Genomic DNA, 27,877 nt, shown 5'->3' on the forward strand with positions numbered 1-27,877 from the left:
CATGGACCGGGATGCCTGGGTGGCTCAGTGGTTGAGCATCTGTCTTTGGCTCAGGGCTTGAGCCTAGATTCCTGGGATTGAGTCCCGCATTGGGCTCTTTGCAGGAAGCCTACTTCTCCCTCTGCCTCTCTCTCTGTGTCTTTCATAAATAAATAAAATCTTAAAAAATAAAAAAAATAAAATATCATGAACCAAGTGAAGAATAGCAATCACTATTGCAAAAAGCAGAAAACCTTTTTCTTCTTGGAACATGTCTCCTAAGCAAGTCTTAAATCATTTAAGCTTTGGGTACTATAAATAGGAACAAATGAGGCGTGTCAACACTGAGTTGGTTTACTTCCTGGAAGCCACCAGGAATTAGGCACTCTCAAACTTGGCTTCATTCATAAGCAAAAAAAAAACCCAAACAACAACAACAACGAAAAAATCCTTTTCAGATTTAAAATAGTTCTTCTATTTGAGTGCCTTAGAGCAAGACACTTTCTTGAAGGGGATTTGAGCAGGGACCTGAAGTTTCTCCAATACCTTTTTCCTATTATGGAAAGGTCCTTCTCTCTCTGGGAACTGAGCTTCTAGATTCAGGAGTAATATCCATGAAGCTGAGAAAGAGTGAAGATGCCCATCACCCACAATATCTAACTGTTCCCCCTCTGCTTCCCCTCTCCTCCAGACAGCCAAATAAACCCATATCTGTAAACTGCCATTGAGCACATATTATATATCTAAGCACTTCACACATATTATCTCATTTAATTTACTATAACAACTGCATATGGCAGATACTGTTGAGATGCCTGCTATATAGATGAGAAAACTAGGGCTCAAAGAATTTATGTGATAAACCCAAGCTACATTGCTAGTAATTAGCAGAGCTGGGATAATAAACCAGACATTCTGACTACAGAGCCATTTTTTAAATTTAAATTCAATTTGCCAACATATAATATAACACCCAGGGCTCATCAGATCACATTCTCTCCTTCATGCCCGTCACCTAGTTACTATCACCCACCCCAACCTCCCCTTCTGCAACCTTTGTTTGTTTCCCAGAGTCAGGAGTCTCTCAGGGTTTGTCTTCCTCTCTAATTTTTTACCACTCAGTTCCCCTCCCCCTTCCCTTATGGACCTTTTGCTATTTCTTATATTCCACATAGGAGTGAGACCATATGATAATTGTCTTTCTCGGATTGACTTACTTCCTTCAGCATAATACCCTCCAATTCCATCCACATCAATGTAAATAGTAGGTATTCGTCCTTCCTGATGGCTGAGTAATATTCCATTGTGTACACACACACACACACATCTTCATTATCCATTCATCTGTCAAAGGACATCTTGGCTCCTTCTACAGTTTGGCTATTACGGACATTGCTGTTATGAACATTGGGGTGCAAGTGTCCCATTGTTTCATTACATCTGTATCTTTGGGATACATACCCAGTAACACAATTGCTGGGTCATAAGTTAGTTCTATTTTTCACTTCTTGAGGAATTTCCACACTGTTTTCCAGAGTGACTGCATCAGCTTGCATTCCCACCAATAGTGTAAAAGTCCCCTTTCTCCAGATCCCCACCAACATTTGTTGTTTCCTGTCTTGTTAATTTTAGCCATTCTCACTGGTATAAAGTTGCATCTCATTGTGGATTTGATTTGTATTTCCCTGATGACAAAGGATGTGGAGCATTTTTTCATGGGCTTGTTGGCCATGTGTAGGTCTTCTTCAGAGAAATGTCTGTTCAAGTCTTCTGCCTGTTTCTTGACTGGGCTATTTGTTTTTTGGGTGTTGAGTTTGATAAGTTCTTTATAGATCTTGGATACTATAGATCTGATATGTCATTTGCAAATATCTTCTCTCATTCTGTAGGTTGCGTTTATTTTTGTTGCCTGCTTTGCTGCACAAAAGCTTTTTATCTTGATGAAGTCTCAATAGTTCATTATTGCTTTTGTTTCCCTTGCCTTTATAGATATGTTTTGCAAGAAGTTGTGGCTGAGGTGGAAAAGGTTACTGTTGTGTTCTCCTCTAGGATTTGATGGATTTTTGTCAATATTTTATTTATTTATTCATGAGAGACACAAAGAGGCAGAGGAAGAAGCAGGCTCTTCACAGGGAGCCTGATGTGGGACTTGATCCCAGGACTCCAGGATCACAACCCAAGCCAAAGGCAGATGCACAACCATTGAACCACCCAGGAACCCCAGATTTTAATGGATTCTTGTCTCACGTTTAGATCTTTCATCCATTTTGAGTTTATCTTTGTGTATGGTGTAAGAGAGTGGTCTAGTTCATTCTTCTCATGTGGCTGTCCAATTTCCCCAACACCATTTTTTTTAAAATTTTTTTTAAATTTATTTATGATAGTCACACAGAATGAGAGAGAGGCAGAGACACAGGCAGAGGGAGAAGCAGGCCCCATGCACCGGGAGCCCGACGTGGGATTCGATCCTGGGTCTCCAGGATCGCGCCCTGGGCCAAAGGCAGGCGCCAAACCGCTGCGCCACCCAGGGATCCCCCAACACCATTTATTGAAGAGATGGTCTTTTTTCCTTTGGATATTCTTTCCTGCTTTGTCGAATATTAGTTGACCATAGAGTTGAGGGTCCATTTCTGGATTCTCTATTCTGTTCCAATGATCCATGTGTCGGTTTTTGTGCCAGTACCACACTGTCTTAATGATCACAGCCTTGTAATACAGCTCGAAGTCAGGCATTGTGATGTCCCCAGCTTTGGTTTTCTTTTTCAACATTCCTCTGGCTATTCAGGGTCTTTTCTTGTTCCATACAAATCTTAGGATTATTTGTTCCAATTCTGTGAAGAAAGTCCATGGTATTTTGATAGGAATTGCATTGAATGTGTAAATTGTCCAGAGCCATTTTTTAACCACCCTACCTCCTAACATGGAAGTCCATGGAGTCAACAATTGTTCAGTGAAAACAACCCTTATTTTTGCTAACTAGAGTTAAGTCACACCTGGGGTTAAGCGGTCCCACTGTAAACCAAACTCCGGAGCCCTGGGCTTTGCTGTTGCTTTGGCCCCTTGTGGGGAGGGAAACTGGTCAAAGGAAGGGAGATACATGCATCCACAGAGGCTTTCTTAGCTGCCTGAGTCCCCACACAGGGGATGGCCCACACTTTCCTGAATAAAGCCAGATCCAAGAAGGGACTGATAATCCCAGGAGGACGTTTCTCACTCTTTGTGTAGAAGCCATAGCCATTTTGCCATGAACATTTGTTTAAGAGACATTGTCTGGATACACTTACAGAGTCCAGCTCCAGGTCAAATTTTATATGTGACTTTTCAGGGCCAACATAGGCAACTATAAAGGCTCTCCCTGGCAGGACACATTGGGGAAGCTGCCCTCCCTGACCAGCCTTGCCTTACGCAGACCTGTATTCCTAGCACAGGTGTCTCCATTTGGAAGTCTACTTACAAAGAACTGGACAACTTTAAAGACACTTTTCTCCACTCTGACTCCGCACTCGGTGCTTTTCCGCTACTTTCTTTCCTCCTTACATCTCTACCCTCGGCTCCACAAAATTGCCCAGAGCTTTTATCTGGGCTTCCCTCGGTAGTGAGATGACCCTTCCAACACTCCACATCTGCACTGATCCACCTGCCCCTCAACTGATGTATTAGTCCATGGGGAATTTGGATCACTGGGGGGTTGGTGCTTTCTATGGTTTAGACTCTCATTTACCCCACTGCAGTGACTATTGCTTGACTATTTACTTCCATTTTACTTTAATGGTCTACTTGGGCACCTGGCAGCTCAGCTCTCTCAAGTTCAGGTGAGCTACTGCAACTCTAATCTCTAGAAACTCTGCCCTAAAGACACATTGGCCTGCATCATACCTATCTTCTGATCAATCTTCTTACCTACACCCAGTTCTTCCATCCCTTCCTCTTTATTATGAGGCTTTGCATTCATCTTTCTTTTTAATTCCTGCCTCTCAGGGCCGTACATGTGGCTAACTCAATGCCCAGATAGTGCTATGGCTCAGCTTTCAGACCTGACATTCACATAAACAACTCTCCATGGGTGGTAACAGACATCCCTCCCCCTCACCTTGGAGAAATCCTGTTGGCAGTGACCTCCTACTGGGAGAGTGTAACACAGTAAGTAGTGAGGTCACTCACAGCAGCAAGTGATGACTACACTTGAGCTAGTGTGTATCCTAGAACTTTTGGGGGAGAGTGAGGCTCTGTGAGTTTCTGGTATGATTTGGCATTATGTGGGACGACTTAGTGGAGGCAGTTGTAAGTGACTAAAGTCTCTGAATATCACTGCAGAGGCAACATCCACTTCTCAGATGAAGTTCCTCAGAGTCATGAGCACTGGTTATTTCACTTTGTATCCCTGGTGCTGGTTGTAACTCAGTAAGTGGCTGCTAACTACATGAAACAATCCATAAACATATGTTACTGGCCCACCGAAGAAATTGGACTTCTGGAATATTGTCATATAGCAACTTAATTTTGCTTACCACTGTCACTATAAGTTTATCTAGTGGCACTAGTTCTCCCCCTGCCTTTGTATAAAAAGTCATGCAGGTCCTATGATTTTTCTGTCTACTTCTTAAGTCACAAACCCAGTCTCAAATTCAGTACTTAACTACATTTAGGCCAAATTAAAATTCAAAACTCCCAACTGTGGCTTATAGTTGAACTGTTCCTCTTGGGTATATGGTGCCCAGGCCAGCTGCAGACAGGAAGACTCAGTTTGGGGAAGAGGCTATTTTCTCTCTTGTTTTCTCTCTTGCTCCTACCCTGCTGATTTCTGCCTCCTTCACTTCATCTGCTGTGGTTTCTGATGTCTCCAGGGTCTGAGGGTCACAGGAGAGTTCTGAATTGACTGGTTCTGTCATCTGCTGGCTCCAAGCTTTCTGAGTCAGAGAGATGTTTAAAGTAGATGCTCTTTCTCATAGATATTTTGTGGGTTCTTTGGAGAGCTCTGCTCCCCCTCAAAAGAAAACATAGACTCTCCAATTTGCAGCTATGTTGCCCTAGGTGAATTCCATTTTATTCTACTGGTTCTTGACCTAGGATTCCAGCCCCTAGGAATCCAGCCAGATTTTTACCTCCTATCAGCTCTGTTTGCCCCTGCATGGATCTCTGGGGTAGAACCTAAGATAAACCCATGCCAGCTCTCTCTTATGTTATGACCTACATTTGGTGCACAAAAACGTGGGTTCTTAGCCTGACAAAGTCTGCAAGTGATATCTGGTCCCAACCTAACACCCCTCCTTTGCTCACCACCAGAGCTATTGGCCATCCCACTCTTCAACACTGAGGTTCACTTCCCGGTACACAGTTGATCCCGGATCACTGTGACCCAACTGTCAGGAGAGCCTCTATCTGGCTCTCCCGGGGCCTCTTGCATTGGGTTTGTGAGGAGGGCCTTCCTGGCCCATCGGCTAGGATCAGACTCCCAGTGAACCCATAATATTTTTTTGCAAAAATCCACTTCCCCATGTGTCTCTTATCTCTACTCCCTTCAATCCTTCATATGCCCTTGATGTGGGTGAAGAGTTCAAGAGTCTGGAACATTTTTCTGCTAAATCCTTTGGAGGCTTGCACATCGGAATGCCGTATCTATTGTATATCTGGTGCCTCGGCAGTTCCACATACATCTGAAGGAACTGAAGCATAAATGCTATTAAACTTAACATAAAGTTAATTTGCCTGCTCAGTGAGGAGAAAAGTGGTTGAAGAGCTGTAATGGCTCAATGCTCCCAGATGACTCATATATGTGCCCTGACAGCTTCAGGGGTACAGAAGGGGCCCCATGAACATGAAGTCAGCTTTTTGTAGATGGAAAATCAGAAGAGTTTCCTTCTAGGGGAGTGTCTAATGGCCATGGCCCAACAAAGACAGCTAGAATGAAATGATGAGCCTCATCCTATAGCCTCAATGGCCCTGGCCACAGAGAACTTGGGGTCTTCTGACAGTGTTTTCTGACAGCCCTTGTGGGAATGGTAGTAAACCCATATTGAATAGAAGTGAAAAGTCCAAATTAAACTCCCCTCAGGAGGTCAGGGAATTGAGGGAGGTTGTAGGCAGCTGGGGCTGGCTTTAAGTTTGATAACTGATAACAGAATTGATAATTCTGCAGACTGTTGGGCAACAGAAGTCATTATTGCTGCTGAGGTTCAGAACATGCTACCCCAAAATATAGCACCTTGGCATATTGAATATTTTAATGTGAAGGAGTTTGAGAAAATGGCAGAAGCAGGAAGGCCATTCTGACATTCCACTCACCCACCCCACCTCACCATCCCCACTCACCCCTGTTGCCCTTCTTTCCTCGAACATATCATAAAACCCTCACATGAGAGATGTTTTCTTTATACAGGGGGAAAGGAGCATCCTTATCTCCAAAGACAAGGGAACACTGAGAAGAATCCTGACAAATGGCCTCACTAAGTTTCCTCCACTTCATTACAATTACCTCATACTCCTAGCCTATTATATTTTTATATGACTGTTCACTCTTCATCAAACCTAGCATAAGAATACTCAGGTCTAACTGTTTCTTTGGATCTTCATTTTCTTACAAAGGCTCCCATAAAACTTATATTAAATAAATGTATATGCTTTTCTTCTGTTAATCTGCCTTCATCAGTTTAATTTTCAGACCCAGCCAAGGACCCCAGGAGAGTAAGGAAAAATTTTCTCTCCTTTTCACTGCTTAGGATTTCTTTCTCTCTAGCACAGTATGCAGTACAGGATCCAGAAAAATAAGACCTATAGGAAGATCCAGGGCCTAGCTTTTCCTGGGATCCTTGCCCATCCTCTAGGTTCAGGAAGTGGGTGAGATCATTAAGAAGGAAACCAGGAGGCTCTCTTTATTTCTGGAGCCCAGGACCTAAGGAGCCTTTTCTTGCCTTCTTCCCATCTGAACCACCAATCAGAGATATCACCCCAAAACACCTCATGCACTAACAATCTTCCATGGCCCTTTGCCAACAAGAATTCAAAGGGTTTGCCAAAAAGAGCCTCACTAGCTTTCATAACATCTTTACTTTTACAAAATTCCTAACCACCCACCAAACCCTCCTTTTCTCCTTTTCTGGGGAGGAGATAGAGAGGAAGGATACAACAGCCACCCCTTTGAGCCCAAAGGGGCTATTCTTTCTTCTTCCTGTCTTAACACACAGCGTGGTTCCCAAGATCTTATTTATGAAGGTTGAGATGAAGGGCAACAAAGACTTCTGAGACACAAAACTTTTTTAGTTTTGGCCAAGATGGAAGTGAAGGTTCAGGCTGGGAAAATTCTGAAAACGAAGTTCAAGGCATAGGTATGGGACATGAGCACAGGTGTCAGAAAGTTGCAGAAAAGTACTTTGGATTTTGACCAGAAGTTGCCACTCAAGCCTGAGGTTAAAAGGCCTGGCTTCCCCCGAAGATTAGAGCTGGGAAAATGGGTGAAATATTTCAGACTGATGTATTATCCTGCCTAGCTGAATTCCGTCACTCTACCGAGTTGCTGTACAAGACACCTAGAGACTCTTCACCCATAATATGCTGATTTGAATGACTCAGCCAGAAGCAAAGCAAAGGATCCCAAAGAAATCCCAGACTGTGGGACTACATGAGATCTTTGAAAGCAGTGTAGAGTAGAAACTCTTTCATTTGTTTGATTGTGAAGGGGAACCAGAATTGCTTTACGTGGGAAAGAACCTTTGATAATTGTGTGTCCAACTCAGACCTATTTGTGTCAGATGTTTTTTAAAAAGACATGCCTTTAGCCTTCATGGGCAAACAGAGGAACTATATCCATTTTTTCTTTTACTAAGACATAAATACTATGTAAAAATACAAGATTAAATGACACGGAATGGCAAGTGAAGTGTAATCCATAAGGGTTTGATTTCAGATTAAAATTCCAGTTTACCAATGTTTATACTAGGATAATATACTCCCAATGAAAATCCTAACCTTTCAGCTTCTTTGTTACAATCTGCTTTTCACCTTTTTTTCTCAAAATCTCTAGCTGTTTGAAATCTAACAATCATCCCTTGACTGTTTATTTCCTTAGCATGTTCTTCATAAATGTAAGACACTTGTTAAGAGGGAAAAGGGAAATTCTGAAATTCAACTTCTGTTCAGAGGGTTTCTAATTCACAATAAGATAATTGCAAGGACTAACAACTAATTTATCTCATAATTTAAATATTTTAAAATGTAACTCATTGTGTGTGTTGGGGGCGGGGTGGGGGGGCATATGCCTGCATCTTTCCCATGAGACTTGCTACTCTCTGGGGTTTCAAAGGCAGATTTTGAACAAGTTGAGCTGTGTGTCAGATATTCTCAGCAGGCCAGCTCTGGTAGGAAATTGAGTTCCTTTCATTCAAATGAAAAATGAATCCAATACCTTTTAATGGGATCTATATTCAATTAGTCAACAAATGGAAGGAAGAGTCTACCAGTGAACACATTCCAGACAACAGAATTAAGCTAATTTACTTCAACCTGATACTACTGTTTTCCTCCTAGAACACAGGATAAAGTATAGAAAATTCTCAAGTTTCCTTTAATCTTCACAGTTCTTTCCAATTTTGTCTGTGCCTGAAAACATAGATGCCCTTTGTATGATTGTGTTACCAAATGTGTTTCTTCTTTCTTAAATTGCAAGAGACCTTAATGCAAGTAACTCATTATTTATCATTAGCTCTCAGCCACAACAAAATGCCTTTCTGCATCTGCACAGAGCTCTGTCACCAAAAGGCCAATTTATTGTTCAAGGTGACCCATGACAGTCTTCATGGACTGAAATAAGTATTTCTTCTTCTAATAATTGAGATTTCTCAGTTTAAATGAGCGTGCACAAAACATACAAGGTCAAGTAAGTAATAAAATGTCGCTAAAGGACTATAAAAACCCGAATTTAAAAGCAAAACAGTTTTATCATACCTCTGCGTAGGTGAGCCCTATGGCAGCAGTACAGGGACTTCTTGGATAGTCCATCTCTATAGGTGGCCTCTTGTTAAAATTCTAGAAGTTGGAGCTTTAAAATGGATTCAGGGAGGTCAGCTTTTGAAAATAACATCAAATCATGAGTAAAGACATTGCCCGCCAAATACGATTGTGATTAAATATATTTGAAAATGCAGGTTTGTTCAAATGATGGTCCTTTCCAGGTTTACCCTGTCAAGTGTCATAACCTTGATCCTTTGGCTTTACTGAAACAGTGGCAATATCATTAGCAAGTAAAATCACAGAGGTGCTTGGGTCTCTGGAGAGCAAGGGCAGGGCTTGATTTTTCTCCAAGTCTTCCTTCCAGGGGAATGTGTCAACCAACCAGTGTTTATTGTTAGTTTCAGGGGTTTGAAGAAAGTGGGTTTGTCACTCACTCAGCCCCACGTGGTCATTTTCCCCTGGCTATTTACAGTGGTCCAAGGGCTTGCCCTAGCCCTTGGTGGGTCGGATAATCAGCCTTGATTTGACTAAAGGCAGACTCAATGCCACAGGAGGCTGATGTACAAAGCCATGTGGTCATTTATTAATTTCCACTGAGAAATAGAACTGTCAGGTGGGCCAGATGTATGTGCCACCACGAGTAGTCCATTCCTCCCCAGAGGCCGGGAAGGCCAGAGTTAGCTCTCTGGGAATGTGGCCTCAGAGCTAGGGCAGGAGGGACATGAGACAAGGGCTTGGTCCCAGCAAATTTATGTGGTCCTTCAGACCATTTCTATATAGTTATTCTTGTACCATACACTGGCTGGGCACTTCTTTTCCAGAATGGTGTTTGTTTCAAAGATTAGCCTTTCTCTAATTTCTATAAATAACCAACTGCCTCTTACTGATGCTCTCTTTCTTTAGATAATTCAGTACATTTGATCAAATGTTTCAGCAGTTGGGCTACCTGGAAGCCACTCTATATCTTTAAGGTAACTTGTATATCTCTGCTCTGAGCCCCTTTGGGCTCACAGGAAAATTTATTTTCCTCTCTGTGGAGAGGAACACTCAAGTCATGGTTGCCTCTATTTAAAACCTGTATGTAAACAATGAAAGCAGAAAAAGCTCCCAAGAGGTTATGTATTATCAGGAAAGTGTATTATCCTAGGGAGGGAATCTTCAAGGTTAAGTAATCATTGACCTCATGGAGAGGACAAGGAAGTCATATACCAGATGGTGGGGGCAGTAGTGGGAGATCGCAGGCAGGAGCCCCAGGCTGCAATGGAGATACTATTTGAGCAAAGATAAGGAGATAGGCAGGTCTGCTTTGTCTGATAGACTGTGGGGTGGGGCCTTGTCTTTTTCCAAGTGTATCTCTAGCACTTGGCAGTGTCTGACACATAGTAGTAGTCCCTGATACACAATGGAAAGTCAGAGATCAAAGAAATCAATTTATTTGGAGTAGAAGGTTTCAGCCTGAAGCGGGATTTCACATTGGGGAGTTCTGAATCAATGGAAGGACTACTAGAGCTAAAATCAGAAGATCTGAGTTGTGTGATGCAATACATGACTTAGAGTAAGGCAGTTAACCTCTTCAAGCTAAATCTCCTTTGTAAAACAAGGATGGTAATACTCACTGTATCCACTTCACAGGATTGCTATACAATAGTGAGCACAATTGTGAATGGGAAAATACAATCGTGAGTGGGAAAGCTACTTTGGAAAGCACTGTGCTCACAGAAGGTGGTGGCAGTAATGATAAATAACCTAGTTCCTTTGGCTGTGCAAGGAAAAGCCACTAAAGAAGAGGTTGCGAGTCCATCTCTGTTGAATTCCTTACCCATTATGTAAGATCATGGGCAGCCTGCTGATGAGGCTTCACGGGGCTGGAGAAGGAAGTGGTGTTTCTCACCCAAGATTGGCAGACTTGCCAAAATTAAGAGAGCAAGCGGAGCTGAAAACCAAATGAAAAGCTGGGTTCAATTTAAGAAAGAAAAAAAAAGAAGATTCCAAATAGGACAACAAGAGTGAAGCTTTAAAGACAGAAGCATGAAGCCAGGACTCTGAGAGTTGTACAGAAGAGATAAAAGCAGTGCCCTAAGTATAAGCACATGCCCAGAAAAGAAGGACTGCCTGTGGTTGCTTTTTTTTTTTTTAAACAGCTTTATTGAGATACAATTCATATACCCACAATTCAACCATTCAGAAGATATGATTCAACAGGTTTTGTTTTTTAATGATTTTATTTATTTATTCATGAGAGAGGCAGAGACATAGGCAGAGGGAGAAGCAGGCTCCCCCATGGAACATGGGACTCGATCCCAGGATCCCGAGATCACGACCTGAGCCAAAGGCAGACACTCAACCACTGAGCCACCCAGGTGCCCCAATTCAACAGCTTTTTAATGTATTTGAACGGTTAGGCACCCATCACCACAATCAGTTTTAGAACATTTCATTAGCCTGAGACGATAACCCACACCCTATAATTCCCTAATTTCTTCATCCTGCCTTCATCCCTAGGCAGCCTACTTTCTCCCTTTATAGATTTGTCTATTCTGACATTTCATATAAATAGTATCATACAATATGTGGTTCTTTGTTACTGGCTTCTTTCACTTAGCATATTTTCTTTTTTTAAATTTTTTAAAAATATTTTATTTATTCATGAGAGACATAAAGGGAGGCAGAGATATGGGCAGAGGAAGAAGCAGGCCCCCTGTAGGGAGCCTGATGTGGCACTTGATCCCTGAATCCTGGGATCAGCACCTGAGCCAAAGGTAGATGCTCAACCACTGAGCCACGCAGGTGCCCCACTTAGCATGTTTTCAAAGGTTTCAACCAATATCGTAGTATAATAGAAGGAGGTCATTTCTCTTCACTGCTGAGTAATATTTCATTTATGTACATGCCCATATTTTGAACATCCAGTCAACAGCTGATGGACAGAAATCTATACCTACACTAATTATAATTAAGGGCGAGGGCACAATGAAGACTGTTAGGTTTTGTAACATGCCAGTATTTTCAACCCTGTTAGGATATGCCTAAAAAGCTTATGCTGAAGAAAAGGGCTGAAATTGTTACTGATTGGCTTCATATCCAAGTATGAAAAAAAAAAAAAAAACAGTCCATGTTACCCACTTAAAAATATCAATGCCTCCGTATCCTCTTAAAGGCCAGCCTTTCATAGAACAAATGCTCATTTAGGAAATGCAAGAGAGTACCTGAGTGTGTAATGCTATTCTCATTGATAGCCATGAGAAAATTAAATGTCCCATTAAATCCACTTAAAAGAAAACTGTGAACTACTAGAAAGTCCTTGCAGTAAGGACTTCCCTTACACGCCATCAGCAGGGCAAGTTATTCAAACTGTTTTATCAGTTGTGAAAGTTGCATGAGCTCCAGCCTTGTGGCCAGAATACCTGATGACCAGCCACTGAAGCCAGGGCTTCCCTAGGACAGCAGGTCTGGAGCTTCCATGGCACAAAAGTCACAAGAGTCATCCTGGCATCACACCTCCAACCTGTCCCTCATTGGCCACGTGGGCTCACGGCCCCGAACTCCAGGCCCTGGCTGCAGCTATGCAAGCAGAGTCCAGAATTAAACATTATAAGGTTGGATCTCCTCTGCTGGGAACCCCCACCAGTGAGATGAGGGAGACCATACATGGATTGAGCCAAAGTCTGCTCAGGCGGAGGCCCACAGGCAGCAGGACCAGCTCTGCTTTCCCACATGTGATGGGAAGCTGGAAGGAAACAAACAGACACGATAGTCTCTTCCAGCTAATTCTTACCTTTGGTTGAAAGTGATCATCACACTTGGATATTTCTGGCCTTGAGCCAGAGTTCCCTTTGAGCCCTAGAAGATTTTCTCTACTGAAAGATGAAGGAAACAGGGCCTCTAGGCAGATTTTCTTTTCTGACTTATGTGCTTATTGTAGTTTATAGTTTTCTCAATTTATAAGTAGCACATTCCATGAACATTTGAAGGAAATTAAAGCAAAGCAGAAAAGATGCTGAAGAAAAGAACAATAACTTTCCACTCAGATTTCACCACCGCATCTGCTCTGTTTTCTCTTTGTGGGAGTCTCGATATATTTGGATTTACTGGGTTTGTTCATCATATGTTTCTGTCTTCTCTGTGTCATTTTTGTCTCTATTCAACTGTGAGAAAATGTCTCATTTGGTCTTCTTGCCCTAACTTAGTATGGCCCTGGCTACCAGCCTCCATGCATTTCCAGATGTGGCTACTGCGCTATATCTTAAATAGTCTTCCTGCACCTATGGCTCCCTTTTGCTGTCTACCTACCCCTGTGCCTTGGGTGAGTTTGCCCTCAAACCCCTCGAGGACACAAATCAGAGATGGTGTAAGGTTTCCTACTACTGGGTTTGATATAATACTTTCAGAAGGGAACATTTTTGCTTTGATTTCTCAGGTTGGACCTCTGATCTTAAAAAAAAAAAAAAGCACTTACTATGTCTGAGCATTTTTTTTTCTCCATACAGAGAGCTGTCCCTACGTGTCTAGTATTGGGAGAGATTCCAGCAGCAACCATGTGAGTGTCCCTTGTTAAAATCCCACAGACCAAGTAAGGAAAACAATGGCAGATTTTCTGTAGTTCTGCTTTTTCAGATTAGAGGTAGCCTTGGAAGTGGAAGTAGGTGGGGCCTGACAGCTGCTGAAAGATTTGCAGCTGTGCTGCCCTGTGCAGAAGTTCCTTCTCTGGAACTCCTTTCTCAGCCACTACCACCAGCAGGATCCGCTTCATATTTGGAGATGCCCTTGGCTCCCAAGGGGAGCTGGGAGTGAGTGCCAGAGAGGGCCTCTCCCTGTGCAGGGGTCTGCACTGGTGGGGTTGAGATTTCACACTTTACCCAGGTCCCTTCATCACACCTCCAACTTTCTCATGGAGGGGCCTCCCCTCAGTTTCTCCTCTTCCAAGATAGGTTGTTTTAGAGGGGAGCTGCTCGGGCTCCCTTCCACTCCCTGTGGCAGATAGGGTGTCACTATCAGTCTACTCAGGGTTTGTCTCCCCGCTTCCCTTTTGCCTACAGAACCCTGATTTCGTCCACTCGGACATTGTGTGCAACACAGTGTGGGCCATGATTGACTCACCTGAGCCAGTGGTTCTCCAGGAGGGGGTTAGCCACACCAGAGGATGCTTTGGAAAGGTGTGTGTGTGGGGGGGGGGCAGAGGGTGGAAGGGGATATAAATGTCAAAATGATTCAGGGGCACCAGACAGTGGGGCCAGGGGTGCTGAAGGATGCCCTGCAACCTGTGGCATACCAGCCCTGCACGTCCTCCCAATGCCCCCTGGAAATTCACGTAGATGAGAAAACTATCGTCAGCGCCTAATGATCTATCTCCATTTTACAAGTAAACACAAATACATGTTTCATAGCTTTAAAAAACACTGAAATTTTCCAGAAGTGTAGCTATTGCATAAATTGAGGGAAGAGTGTGCTATGCTGTTATGTTCGTGCTGTTTTGAAATTTACCAGGAGCTAGTCACTATTACAGAAAATTACATCACTGCTGGGCATCACTGCTTGTGTGTGAGTTGACAGTGCCACACCCCAACATTGTAGCTGTCACATGTAATTATGTGACGGAGGGGATGTGAGTCTCTGCTAACAAAATCAAATATTATTAAATAAAGCGAGATGCACGAAACACAGAAAGCTGAGATAAATGCGTTAAAAGTTTTAAAAATAATTGCATGTTTGTCATCCCATGTTACAATTTTTTTGTTGTTGCTTAGCATAATGAAAAGACATCTATGTTGTGAGAATAAGGTCATTTACGCTTTGGGGGGTTGCCCTTTTTTTCAAGATTTTATTTATTTATTCATGAGAGGCACAGAGAGAGAGAGGCAGAAGCATAGGTCGAGGGAGAAGCAGGCTCCCTGTGCAACGCCCAATGTAGAACTCGATTCCAGGACCCCGGGATCATAACCTGGGCTGAAGGCAGACCCTCAACCACTGAGCCACCCAGGTGTCCCTGTCTATTGTTTTTCAACTTTATTTTCATCCTCTTGACAGAATGGTTTCAAACACCTTCTCCAGAGCCTTTTTTTATTATGCGTTTTTCTAGAACATTTTCTGTTTCGTTGCTCATTGAAGCACAAGGCCTCCAAGGGGTTTTGTGTTGTGTTGTGTTTAGGTCCTCAGGGCTGACTGTTTATCTCGACACGCATTAAGTCTTTAAGATAGGGTATGGGTTTTCTGTGGTACTTCCCCAGTTCCCTGTCCCATGTCAGCACAATTATTTTTGACACTGCACTTAGCAATAGGGCTCAGCTCACTTGAGAGAATATCATAGTCTTCATTGTCTCCACTTCAACAGCCTGTAATTTGTCTGGACAATTAAGGGTTTTCTCTTTCTTTCTTTTATCCGTTACAAACAAGTCTGGTTTGTTATGACTTATACTTACATTGTTTTTATTCTAGTGCACGCTTGAAACTCTGCTCTTTCATCTTCCTGTACTTCCTGTATGGAATATCTTTTGATCTTTTTTTTTTCTTTTTTCTTCCCAACCATTCCTTAAAAATAGGTGCAAAAGTCTGAATGTGACATTATGTCTTCTAATGGAGTCCTACACAGGCAATCATACATTGAAATGCATACATTTTATTATAAATTACTTGCCTCATTTCTTATTTTTATGTTACATTTAGGGCATTGTTCTAAAGTTATGGATCTAGACCAGTTATACGATCAATTCATTGCCTCTCCAGACAAAGAAGTATTACAAAATATTTGTTTACTGAAAGGAGGGAATAAAAGGGGAAATTTTTTCTGATAGGGTTGAGTCAAGGGCAAATGCAAAAGTCCCGTTCCCCACTGCCCCAGCCTCCCTGGAGCCAGGGTGGGGGTTCCTGTGACCCAGTTCCAGTCAGTGAGATCCAAGCAGATGTCTGCTGCATAGCAGGGTTGGAAAAGCCTTGTGTTCTCTTGATAAAGGAGGATACCGTGGCTTGCCTGCCTCCTCTCCCTTTTTGTAACCTGGAATGCTGATGCATGGCTGGAACTGCAGCTTGTGACAGTAGAACGATTGGTTAGAGGAGAAAACCAACACGCCAAGGATGACAATGGAAGGAGAAAGCATCTAGTGCACACACGACATCTTTGACCTACTGAACCAATACAAATAACCCTCTGCTTCTGGATATTTTGTTATGTGGGGAAATTTTTTGCTTAAGCCGTTGTAAATTAGGTTTCCTATTACCTGCTTAACTAATAACTGACTATTCCTTTGCCTACAGTGAAACGTAAGTTTGCCGGTCTCACTTGTAGCTGCCACCCCAACGACTCTGTGGCTTCCTAAATCAGTAGTGATTTGGGAATCACTATTTAGAAATATCTGTGAATGACTGTTCCAGTAATCACCACTGTGTTTAGGGAAACTGCCCATAGTCTCTCCAAGATGCTCCCTTTTGAATGTTTGTGCAATCTTTTGAACAAATCATAGGGGAAAATTTGATCCAGTGATGACTGCTCTTCCTTCTTAGGAAGGTCGCTGGGGGCAGCCTGGGTGGCTCAGCGGTTTAGCGTGGCCTTCAGCCCAGGTCCTGATCCCGGAGACCTGGGATCGAACCCACGTCAGGCTCCCTGCGTGGAGCCTGCTTCTCTCTCTGCCTGTGTCTCTGACTCTCTCTCTCTCTCTCTGTGTGTGTGTGTGTGTCTCATGAATCAATAAATAAAATCTTAAAAATAAATAAATAAATCCTTAAAAAAAAAAAAAAAGGAAGGTTGCTGGGCAGGACAAGCCTGGCCTGGAACCCTAGATTGCTGGACCTGAAGGTTCTGTGGAACAGCATGTTGCTGGAGTTCTGTTGTTAGCTAATCCAATAGCATAGATGAAATAAATCTGTTAACTCTGCTATGTAGCCACTTCAAGCTAATTATTTAAGTGAAGTGATTTTGCCTTCATATGGAACATTAGTCAATTAAATTACATTTGACTACCCATAACTTTTGTTCAAGGAGCACTTCATATTCAGACACCTCTAATCAGAGCATAAAGCATTTAAATACTTAATCTGGTTACACAGAAGTGAAAACCATAATGCATGACATCCTCCCTACTAAGGGAAACCTTCAATCATTATGTCTGTGCAAGACCAGGCTTTGGAAACAATGAGAAACTACCAGCAATTACTTATTTTGAGGAGTATAGGAAAGGTGCCTGAACTATTTTCCAAAAACAATTCCTTGAAATTATGCTCGTACCAAAATATAAAATGATGGTAATTATAGTACACATAACTTATTCTGTAACCAACCAGCATACAGTACAACAGGTATGTTAAGAGACAATTTACCTTAGGACACGGAGGTTATTTTGTCCAGAAAATAGGTCACTTGCCATAATTTCATGGAAAAGTTTTAGTTGGTGCCCATCAACTGCTGTTTCCTTCAGTGCCTGGTTTGCACCAGGCCATGTCCTGGGCAGCAGTCAACATCAACAGCAGGAGAAACGTCCCTGCCACCTCTGAATTGATGGTCCAGAGGCTGGGGCAAGTGATAAAAAGAAAAGATACAAAGGTTGACCAGGTCAAGATGAACCTTGGGGACAGACAGGTCAGGGATTTGGACTTTGTTCCAAAAGCTCAGAGAAATCAGTGGATGTTTTGCGTAGCATTCTCCACATCACTTTTGCATTGTAAAACCATCTCTCCAGCTGCAGAGTAGAGACCAGACGGAGAGCAAGCAAGATCAGAAGCCCGAGTCCAGTCAATAGGTACATAGGTGGGGCAGCAAAGAGGAAACAAAGAGAAGGCCTGGGGAGATATTTAGGAAGCTGATTTGAAAGGACTTGGTGGATTACTAGACATCAGGTTGGGATGATTATGATTCAATGGGTCTGAGTTGGTGCCCAGGAAGTTAAATATCTTTAAGAAACACAAGCCAAGAGTTTTAGAAGAACAACATTTCCCTGAAGAACTGGAGACCTAAGAGCTGGTGGATGGTGCCTAGGTCACTTAGTCTGGTTTCTTCTCTCTTGGCTAGCTGGCACTTCATACTTATTTCTACACAAGTGCCCTGCCTTTCTTTCCCCTTCAGCAAACCTCTGGGCAAAGCAGAGGTGACAGATCCATCACACAGGGAACTAGATTGAGCAATCTTTGAAGGAAACTTTCCACGGCCTCCATGCTAGTAGAGGGGATTAACAAGATTTGTTGAAGTTCTGCCCTCATGTTTGACTCCGGTTAGATGCTCTATGTTGTCTCATTTAATACAGAAGTATTATTATCCACATTCTGATGAGAAAAAAAGTTGAGATCAGAGAGGTGAGTAAGCTGTCTAAAGTCACATGATGATGGGGTCTCAATTTAGGTCTGCCTGGTTCCAAGGAACATGTATGGCTTCATGCCATTGCCTAGTGCCTCTGCTGAGCAACAGCCATAGTGGAGTGTGAATAACGGGGCTACTCCCATTTTTACCACCATAAAACTACAAGATGGCATGTGGTTGAGCCCAGTTCAACCAAAGTCCCATCTTAACCCTATGACTTGTGATTATTTCCTGTTGATGTGCCCATCAATTAACACATCTCCTGAAATTTAATACTGTAGTCAATCCTTGGCTAGCATTGTAGATCTGACCTTCCACCCACTTAAAGAAAGTGTGGAGATCTTTTCCACTGTCAGATACAAATGAGATCCAGCTGCCTATGACTTCAACCCCAGGCCAGATGTTTTAAATGTTAAGTTTCCTGCCCAATGTATCTTTTCATTAACCAAAAATTTTTTAACTGCAGGCTGCAACCCATTAGTGATCCTGAAATCAATTTAGTGGATCACAACAGCCTTTTAAAATATTGGAACAGAATAGTCTAGAAAAGAACAGAACAGAAACGTACCCCACTAAGTAGAGGGTGTTATGCTGTGAAACTTACATGTCAGTTGTTTTGTGTGTAATGATTAAAAGTATATTTCTTACAATGAATTGTGGCTTTTAAAAAAAAATGGAAAACCACTGCTTTGGAGGGCTCTGTCATCCTTTCTTTACAGTTCCTGAAAGAGCAGCTCTCTCTACCCATGGGAGAAAGTTAACTTACAAAGGAATGGGAAGGAAAAGACAAGTGGAAGGCGGAGTCTTACTGCAGGCAGGAAAATAACAGCTCACAATAAATGGAGATGTTCTTGTCAACAAGTCATCCAAGGCCAGTGTCCTCAGAGAGACTCTACAGTAAGTTATTTTGTTGTATCAACTTTACTGTTTTCTCATGTCTCAAGATTGCTTTGGGATATTGCTTTGTAGATACTCAACAGTTTGGCTTTCTGGACGCTGCGGCATGAAACAAAAAAGTGTGTGTGTTTCTTTTTTTAACTTTTCATTAGTGGAAACGTTTTAAAAATTTACATAAGTAGCCAGGATAGTTTAATGAAACCCCACGTACCATCAACCCGCTTCAACAATGATCAGGTTCTGGCCAATCTGGTTTCATCTATACCTTACCCACTTGGCAGATGGCCTATCATTTTATCCATAAATGTTTCAGTGTGTATTCAAAGAGGTGATTTTTGAACACTGATGTCTACCAAGGTCCTCACATGCTGCAGTTGAAGAGAACTGCATTCCTTGAGACATGAGGCTTTGGCCAAAAGACAAGAACAGGTAGTCAGGCCCCATAAAAAGTAGGTCAGATGGCTTATATTCCATCCAACCAAAGACCCCAGAAAGGAAAACTGCTCACATATCCCAGGACAACCTCCAAGGAAAAAAAAAAAAAAAAAGGCAAGGCTAGGGTGCGGGAAAGGGTGGGTGGCAGCAGGGAGAGACAGAATGGTTTATGAAAAGCAAGATATAAATTAAGAGCTCATAGTCACCATAATTGACTACCAGAGACTGGTCCAACACTGTCACTTTGCAGATGAAATAACTGAAGCCAAAGAAAGTGACTCGGACCTAAGGGCCAGAGGACGGCCCTTTTGATCTTTAGTGTCCAGAATTGAAACAGTACATGAATACATTTCTCATTCAAAGCTATTGAAAGGATGGCCTGCTAGTCAGGAAGGAAGATCAACTGTAAGCATGAAATACCTACTAAATTGACATTCTAGATCTTCATCTTTCTGGAGTCAAATCCCCGGACCATTAACCACTTGAGACCAATTATATCTTTAAAGAAAACTCAACTTTCCAAAACTTTCCTCAGCTTACCTGCTTCCTCAAACAACTGATTCCTTCCTGTTCCATGTCTCACCCTTGCCTCAGGGTCAAGTCCAAACTCAGCCAGGCCTTTTAAGGCCTCCTATCCCTTGACCTCCACCCCACTCATCTCCATAGAGTCCGATTGCTTTCCCCTATGACCCCTGAATGCCCCCAGGCTGTTTCCCCCCTCAGGGCCTGCTAGGGTATTCTCTCTTGCATAGAACTTTCCTCCTCTTGCTCCACAATTTATCCATCCTTCTTGGCTCCCTTCAACTCTCTAAGCTTTGAGAAGCCTGGTACTCCCAGACGTGCATGCCTCTATCTCTCCCCTTGTCTGGATGCCTGCAGTATTTCAAATCTGTTTCATTCACATGGGTGCTTTTTTTTTTTTTTAATTTTTTTATTTTTTATTGGTGTTCAATTTACTAACATACAGAATAACCCCCAGTGCCTGTCACCCATTCACTCTCACCCCCCGCCCTCCTCCCCTTCCACCACCCCTAGTTCGTTTCCCAGAGTTAGCAGTCTTTACGTTCTGTCTCCCTTTCTGATATTTCCCACACATTTCTTCTCCCTTCCCTTATTTTCCCTTTCACTATTATTTATATTCCCCAAATGAATGAGACCATATAATGTTTGTCCTTCTCTGACTGACTTACTTCACTCAGCATAATACCCTCCAGTTCCATCCATGTTGAAGCAAATGGTGGGTATTTGTCATTTCTAATAGCTGAGTAATATTCCATTGTATACATAAACCACATCTTCTTTATACATGGGTGCTTTTTAATACTGCTTTTTAACTATCTTACCTTGGTTCACCTAGTGATCTCGTCTGACCTACTCTCCTTGAGGTTAATAACCGAGTATTCTGGGGCACCTGCATGGCTCAGTCAATTAAGCCTCTGCTTTCAGCTCAAGACATGATCCTGGGGTCCTGGATTTGAGCCCCAAAGTCGGAGTCAGGCTCCCTGCTCAATGGGGAGTCTGCTTCTCCCTCTCTATCTGCCCTTCCCCCTACTTGTGCACTCTCTCTCTCTCTCTCTCTCTAATAAATGAAAAATAAAATAAACTAGTGGGATCCCTGGGTGGCTCAGTGGTTTAGCGCCTGCCTTTGGCCTAGGGCCTGATCCTGGAGTCCCGAGATCAAGTCCCACATCGGGCTCCCTGCATGGAGCCTGTTTCTCCCTCTACCTGTGTCTCTGCCTCTCTCTGTCTCTCATGAATAAATAAATAAAATCTTTAAAAAAATAAAATATACTAGTATTCTCCTTTTGTGGACTATCTCCCATAGTGAATTAAATAGGGGCAACTTGGGACACTTGGGTGGCTCAGTTGATTAGGCAGCTGACTTTTGATTTGGGCTCAGGTCATGATCTCAGGGTTGTGGGATCCAGCCCTGCATGGGGCTCTGCATTCAGTGGGGAGTCACGCTCAGTGGGCAGTTGGCTTGGGGATTTTTCTCTTTCCCTTTCCCTCTGCCCATCCCCTAGCTCATGCTCTCTCTCACTCTTTCTCTCTCAAATAAATAGATAAGTCTTTTTAAAAAAAGATGCTTAACTCTTTAAAAAAATAAAAATAAGAAATAAATAAATAGGGACAACTTGTCAGTCAGGGCAGCAGGGCATTATGGAATGAGCTTTGAAATCAGAATTCCCTGGGTAGCAACCACAGCCTCACAGCTCAGTAACCATGTGATCATGGCCAAGTTCACTGACTGTCCTGAGCCTCATTCTCTTCTGGTACCATTCTCCTCTTTGTAACATATACAAAAGATACAAAATTTACTATCTACTTACCCAGATGACATTTAGAAATTCTAGGCTTACGTTACTAGAAGCTACTGAGTAGTTTTGTGCCACACCACTGAGGGGAAGAAGCAGATTTCATTCTATCATTACTTTCTCAACAGCAACTCCAGGAGAAAATTGTGCCATGAGCCAAGCCCATGGAAGCTTAAGGCGAACCCTGCTAACACTGAGAGGGTTTGACAGATGTGATTTACAGTGATTATTACAGACTCAGCAAGAAGTGCAGAGGGCCTCAGGGAGACATATTAGTATAGTAATTAACAGGGGCTGCTTCAACAAAACCAACCTGAACTCTCAGTGGTTTGGCCTATTAAAAGTTCATCGCTGTTGCTGCTGCTCCAGTAAAGTTGGACATGAGTCAGGAGGCTGCCCTCCACCGTGCAACCAGGAACTTGAAAATGTGACACCCAGACCATTGCAACAGCGGAGAGGAGTTTAGATGGGAAAGTGACCCATTTCCTTTCAAGTGAACCACAAGGAAGGCTGCACCTGCACGTCAGGTATGTGCTACAGTCCCATATGCATGGCCCAAGCGCTGTAGTCAGTGCGCAGCTCAGGGCCCGGTTTTCCCTTTAGTGTGGTGGTATTGTTTGTATCAGCCATCATCTGAGATGAACTTCAGATTCTGCTACTGGGCCCGTGAAATCGTCTTCAGGGAGAATCTTGTCCGCTGCCACTCCGGGCCAGGCACCCCCAGGGCAGAGGTCACTTAGAAAGGTGAGCAGGCAGGTGGCCCTATGGAACACAGCAGCTGTCCAAGGACCCAGCCTCAGACTCTGCTTGTTCTCTGGACTTCTGCAAATGTCCTCAGAGCCCTGTGTTTTCCCAGCACTCCCCCTCCCCCTCTGCCCTCCTCCCTTCTTTCTGTTTATTCGGACTTTGCCCCTACCACCTGTTAGAGCCAAAATGGTGGAGGGAGAAGAGGCTGGCTGGCCACGGCAGGGGCTATCTGGACCCAAAGTCCTCAGCTCTCCCATGAGACCTGCAACTCTCTGATGGTGGAGATCATTTTATTTTGGTGCACACGGTAGGTGCCCAATACATATTTACAAGTAGGACAATAGGTACTCCTAGAGTGGGGTTAGAATGTGCACTGAAGTCAGCCACACCTTCATTCAAATTCTGGCTCTGCCATTTCCTGGGTCTCAGACCTTTGCAGTGTTATTTAATGTCGCTGAGTTCTCGTTCATGGTACTGAGATAGGTGTATGTCTACAATACCTGTTGTTAAATATGTTTACATTAACTGTCACCCCTGGTTATCAAAGATAAAACAACACAGTATGTATAAGGTACCTGGCATGGATTTCGTTCTCTAAAACTGGTAGTGATTATCAGCAGTTTCTCAAGGGCAAAATTCATATCTGACTCATCTTTTATTTCTCGTATTGTCTTGCACATATTAGGGGCTTACCTAGTTGGAATTCAGTCTCCCAAACCTTGTTAATGGGTGCCTCGTCCATGCCAGGAGAACTGGGGATACAAAGAGACAGGCACAGTTTCTGCATTTGTGGAGTTGCTACCTAACAGGGAGAGAATGATAGTAAATAAGTGACCAAGTAATACTCCATGTAGTGGTAAGTGTGTTGAAGAAAAATGCAGTGGATCAGAGCCAGAGAGACTGGAGGGCAGTGTTTTTGACTGTGTGATCCCGGAAGGCCTCACTAAGGAGGTAACAGAGAGCAGATACTTGGGAGGACAAAGAAGCCATGGAGAGAGAGAGAGAGAGAGAGAGAAAGAAGCCATGGAGAAACACTGGATCAGTGACAAAAATGCTACATTTGCTTCCAGATCAACACCATGGTAGTTTTTTTTTTTTCCCCCATGGTAAGTTTTGATGCTTTGATTGAGTGACATTAACATTTCCAGTTTTTAAGCAGCCCTTAAAATAAAATTCTCCATCCCTGCTCTTGTTCTGTCTCCCCTCTTAGCTCTAAACACCGAACAAAGCCATCTCCCTCCTCCTGCTTCTTTTTTCCAGGCACTTCATTCAAATTTTATAGTCTCTCCTTCCCTCTTCTGTTCCAAAACCACTTTGATCCTTTTGTCCTTTCCTCTCTAAGTGTTCTGTGGCTCTTTTCTGCAGAAGATGCACATTTTCAGCAAAGCTCTCATCTCCATGCCCTCTGAGACTATCACAGAACAGTGAAAAGTGCTGAGCGCATTAGGGAGGCTAGAGCTGCAGACAGGGGGGAAGGTCAGAGAGAGCTGAGCCAACAGAACTGCCCGGGCAGGAGTCCCGGGGCAGCTGCAGTGGCTCATGGGCCATCGTGGCTCTCAACAGAGCTTAGAAACCAGGAGGCCATCGCCTGCACGCCAAGAGCTGTGTTGAAGCATCAACCGTGAACCTGGCATCCCCTCCTGCCATCCAGGCTGACCCCTCTGGGTTCAGCAGGGCTGTGGTGAGAATGGGCCTCAGGGGCCACAGGGGGAGAGCACACCCACGTGATGGGCTTCTCAGCTTTTTTTGACTGTGACAACCTAAAGTAGGGCCCAGAGACAAAGTGTGGGGATGTTCGCTGTGGTGGCCTTTGCGTCTGTGACCTTCTTGCCACATCTTGTGCCACCTGTATCATTTCTTATCTCACTCCACTTTAAACTGATTTACTTCTTTCCCTTTGTCTCCTAGGAAATCTTTTTGTCCAGGTGTGCAGGGTCGGGGTGGGGGGGTGGAAGCTAGTAATAGGCCAAAAACTAAGTACAATGAAAACTAAACAATGATATCGAACAATGTTAATCTTAGATATACTGCAGCCTGCCAAATACTCTAAACCTAAGGTTATATGTTTCATCAAGCTCTCTGTGCTAAAATGAAAGCAAAAAGGCAGGAAGGTAGGTTAGCAAGTGTTAGAAATGTTAAAGCCATAGTAGTGCTTATGCTTTGACTTTGTCCTCAGTTCCAATTCAGGGTGGAAGTTCTGTGTCCACGTAACACCTTAACATATAAGGGAATCTGCCAGTGAGCTTGGTTACCCCACCCGCTCCTGCTGCCATGTGCATTGTGATTTCACATGGACTCTCCCTGGGAAAGGACTTCGGCCACAACAGGTAGGCTTCCCAAGCCAGCAGCCTGCTCCCATTGGAAGGGCCCTGATGACCATGGAATAGTTATAATTTTTTGAGCTCTTATTATGTGCCAAGCCTTAATACAGAGTGTCTGATTTTAAATCTCTAAGACGTGCATTGTTATTTACATTTTAGAAGTGAAGAAGCAGGGGCTGGGTGCCTGGTGCCACAGTTGGTTAAATGTCCAACTCTTGGTTTTGGCTCCCGTCATGATCCCAGAGTGGTGAGATTAAGCCCCACATGGGGCTCTGCGCTCAGCGTGGAGTGCTTAAGACTCTCTCTTCCTCTCCGCCCTGCTCACTCTCTCTCTATATCTCTCTCTTTCAAATAAATAAATCTCAAAAAAAAAAAAAAAGGAATGAAGAAGCAAAGAATCAAAGTTATGTCACGATTCAATCCCAAGACCATCTTACTCCAAAGTTCTTGTCCTGTCCACTATACTCCACCCTTCCTGGTTGTGAGATATATAAGCTCTTTGAGTTCCTTATAAGACCATTGATTTTGCTGGTGGGGTGGTTTTCAAATTCTGTTTAAGCCTTTGCTTCAGTGTTCTATTGCTGTGTAACAAACCACCAGTAAATGTAGTAGAATAAAATAGTGTTTCATTTTGAACACAATTCTGAGGTCTGCAACAAGACAAGCAGGGTTGACTGGTCTCTGCTTCACATGATGTCTGCTGGAGGCCGAATGTCTGCGACAGTGTCTTCATGTCCCCTGGGATGGTTCAGATGGCTGGGGGCTGGCTGGAGCAGCTCACCTGGAGGCATGTGTTCCTGCCTCAGGTCTACTGTTTGGCTGGTTCTTTGGTTCACTGCCACCTGGTCTCTTCAGCAAAGTAGGGCTTCTTAGATGGCAGCTGAGGCCCCAAGAGCCCACTTGTCAAAGGAGAAGTGGAAGCTGCCAGTCATCTTGAAGGCTGGTGCAGCATTACTTCTATCACATTCTTTGGTCAAGCAGTCATGGGAGCCACCTAAATTAAGAGCTGGGTAAATAAACTCCACCTCTTGATGGGGGAAGTGAAAGAACTTCTGGCCATCTTTCATCTGCACAGCTTTGAAACCTCTGAGAGGCTAAATCCTATGCAGAATTTGAATGTGCAAAACTGATAAAGGGAAGGAGACACATCGGTTTGAAGTGGGGACTTAAGGGGAGTGTGCAGAGCCTTGTCCATCCTGCTGCTCTCTTGGACTTTCGATGAAACCAAGGTTTCTATGGAAGAGAACTTTTAAAGCCTGACCTGGATGACAGCAGAAGAACAAGACCCTCCAGGACCCTGCCTCTGCCTGCCTCTCTGACCTTACCTAGATTCATCTCAGCCCACCCCACTTTCACTCTCTGAGCTCTGTCCTTCTTTCTGTTTGCAAACACAGGCTTACCATGGGGTTTTGCATGAGGCTGTCCCATTGCCTGGAATTCTCATTCCTCAGGTTTTGATACAGTGAACTCCAACCTGCCATTCAGACTATGGGAAACCTTCCCTAGCTAAGGCAGCCCTCCTCAAACTCCAAGCACTTTCTGTTGCATTAACCTTTCTTATTTCCTTTGTAATGCTTAATATCTAGAATGTATCTCATTGAAATGTTCCCTAAGGGCAGGAGCCTCGTCCGTCTTGTTCACTGCTGTCATTCTTGGCACCCAGTGCAGAGCTTGCCACTTACTAGGCATTCAATGAATACTCATTGAACAACTGCATGAATAGTTGAATGGATGAATGAAAAACGTTCAGTGAAAGGCTACTTAGCTCTATCTTCTCCTCCTGATGTGTTCCCAGGGCTTTCCAGAAGAGGATGGATCCTTTGGGACTGTGTAACTAATGATTCCTACACAAGAAATATTAATGCAACTAATAAAAATGACCTCAACATGTGCTCAGTCACTACCCCTTCCTGCAGCCCAGGTCTCTGAGTCCTCTTCAAGTGCCTTTCCAAATCAAGTAGTCCCAAAGTCAGGCCAGGTCTGTAGACAGATATGACTGGTAAAATTCACACAGGTCCTGAGCAAAATGTTTCCCTGCGGTACTGTGAAAATCCCCACCAATCAATTCTCTGGGATATGACCTTTGTGTAGAGCTGTGCCCCCGAGTCTACAGTGCTCAGTGATGGATGAGGATAGGACTTCTTCATCCTCCTCTCCAACTACAAATGCCCATCTCAGTATCCCACCTGCGCCCTGCTTATTTCAAGTTCACTGTGTCCAAGGGTGATATGTATGTCCAAGCATCCCCTGTGGCTACTCTCTCAGAGAATCCAGCTGGGTGAAGCCAAGCTTTAAAGGGACCTTGTTAGCTAGCAGCTCAGAGCCATGACATAAGACATTTGTCTCAGAGACCCAATTAAGAAACAAGAGAAATGTGGCTTCATTCCTACACAGTGCCATCCCTTTGGACAGAACTATTCTCAGAAAGGGCATCTTCAACTGCTGACCAGAGAGATATATGAGTTATGAAACACTAAATACAGTCCTATGGCTCCAAAGAAGGCCTCTGTTTAGGAGATGATTCTCATGACAAACAGCTTTTGTGTTATGGTAGAGTATTTCAGCAGTTTATTCGTAAAGCGTTCTGAAAAGTTCACTTGGGACTGCCATTTGAACATAAAGCTTTTCCTGTTCCCACCCTAGGGAAGATTATTTTTTCTTACAGATTTCAAAAGATACTATGATCAGGATTAAGGAATTCCTCCCCGCCCCGCAAAAAAAAAGAAGAAATAGCTCTTGCTTTTAATTTATTCATGAATGTAACCTTTGTTTCCCTGGGCTAAACCAACTATGGGGGCAAATCACAGACATGGGTTCTAAGCACAGCAGGAATTAATTTCCAGTCCCTACCCCATTTGTTACTGGCATTGAACTCTTCCTGATTCCATAAATGTCCCCCTGGGGCTGCTGCCAGCCCCTGCCACATCGCCCATGGGTTCCAGATGACACACACCATCCTT

At 43.4% G+C, this 27,877-nt stretch overlaps 2 long non-coding RNA genes across 5 annotated transcripts in view; one reads left to right on the plus strand and one right to left on the minus strand.

Moving 5' to 3' along the window:
- Positions 1–27,877, minus strand: part of LOC144302622 (uncharacterized) — a 106,715-nt gene that overhangs the window by 14,142 nt on the left and 64,696 nt on the right. The gene's annotated exons all lie outside the window — the stretch shown is intronic.
- LOC144302621 (uncharacterized) overlaps positions 22,768–27,877 on the plus strand; it is a 38,234-nt gene continuing 33,124 nt past the window's right edge. For 2 of the 3 annotated variants that reach the window (XR_013369564.1, XR_013369566.1), the window contains exons 1-2: positions 22,768–22,903; positions 24,773–24,923. This is a non-coding gene — a long non-coding RNA (uncharacterized LOC144302621). Of the gene's footprint in view, positions 22,904–24,772; positions 24,924–25,076; positions 27,300–27,877 lie in introns of those variants that run through there. The other variant, XR_013369565.1, reaches the window with a different exon arrangement.

Source organism: Canis aureus, chromosome 31, assembly GCF_053574225.1.
Source record: "Canis aureus isolate CA01 chromosome 31, VMU_Caureus_v.1.0, whole genome shotgun sequence".
Taxonomy (NCBI): Eukaryota; Metazoa; Chordata; class Mammalia; order Carnivora; family Canidae; genus Canis; species Canis aureus.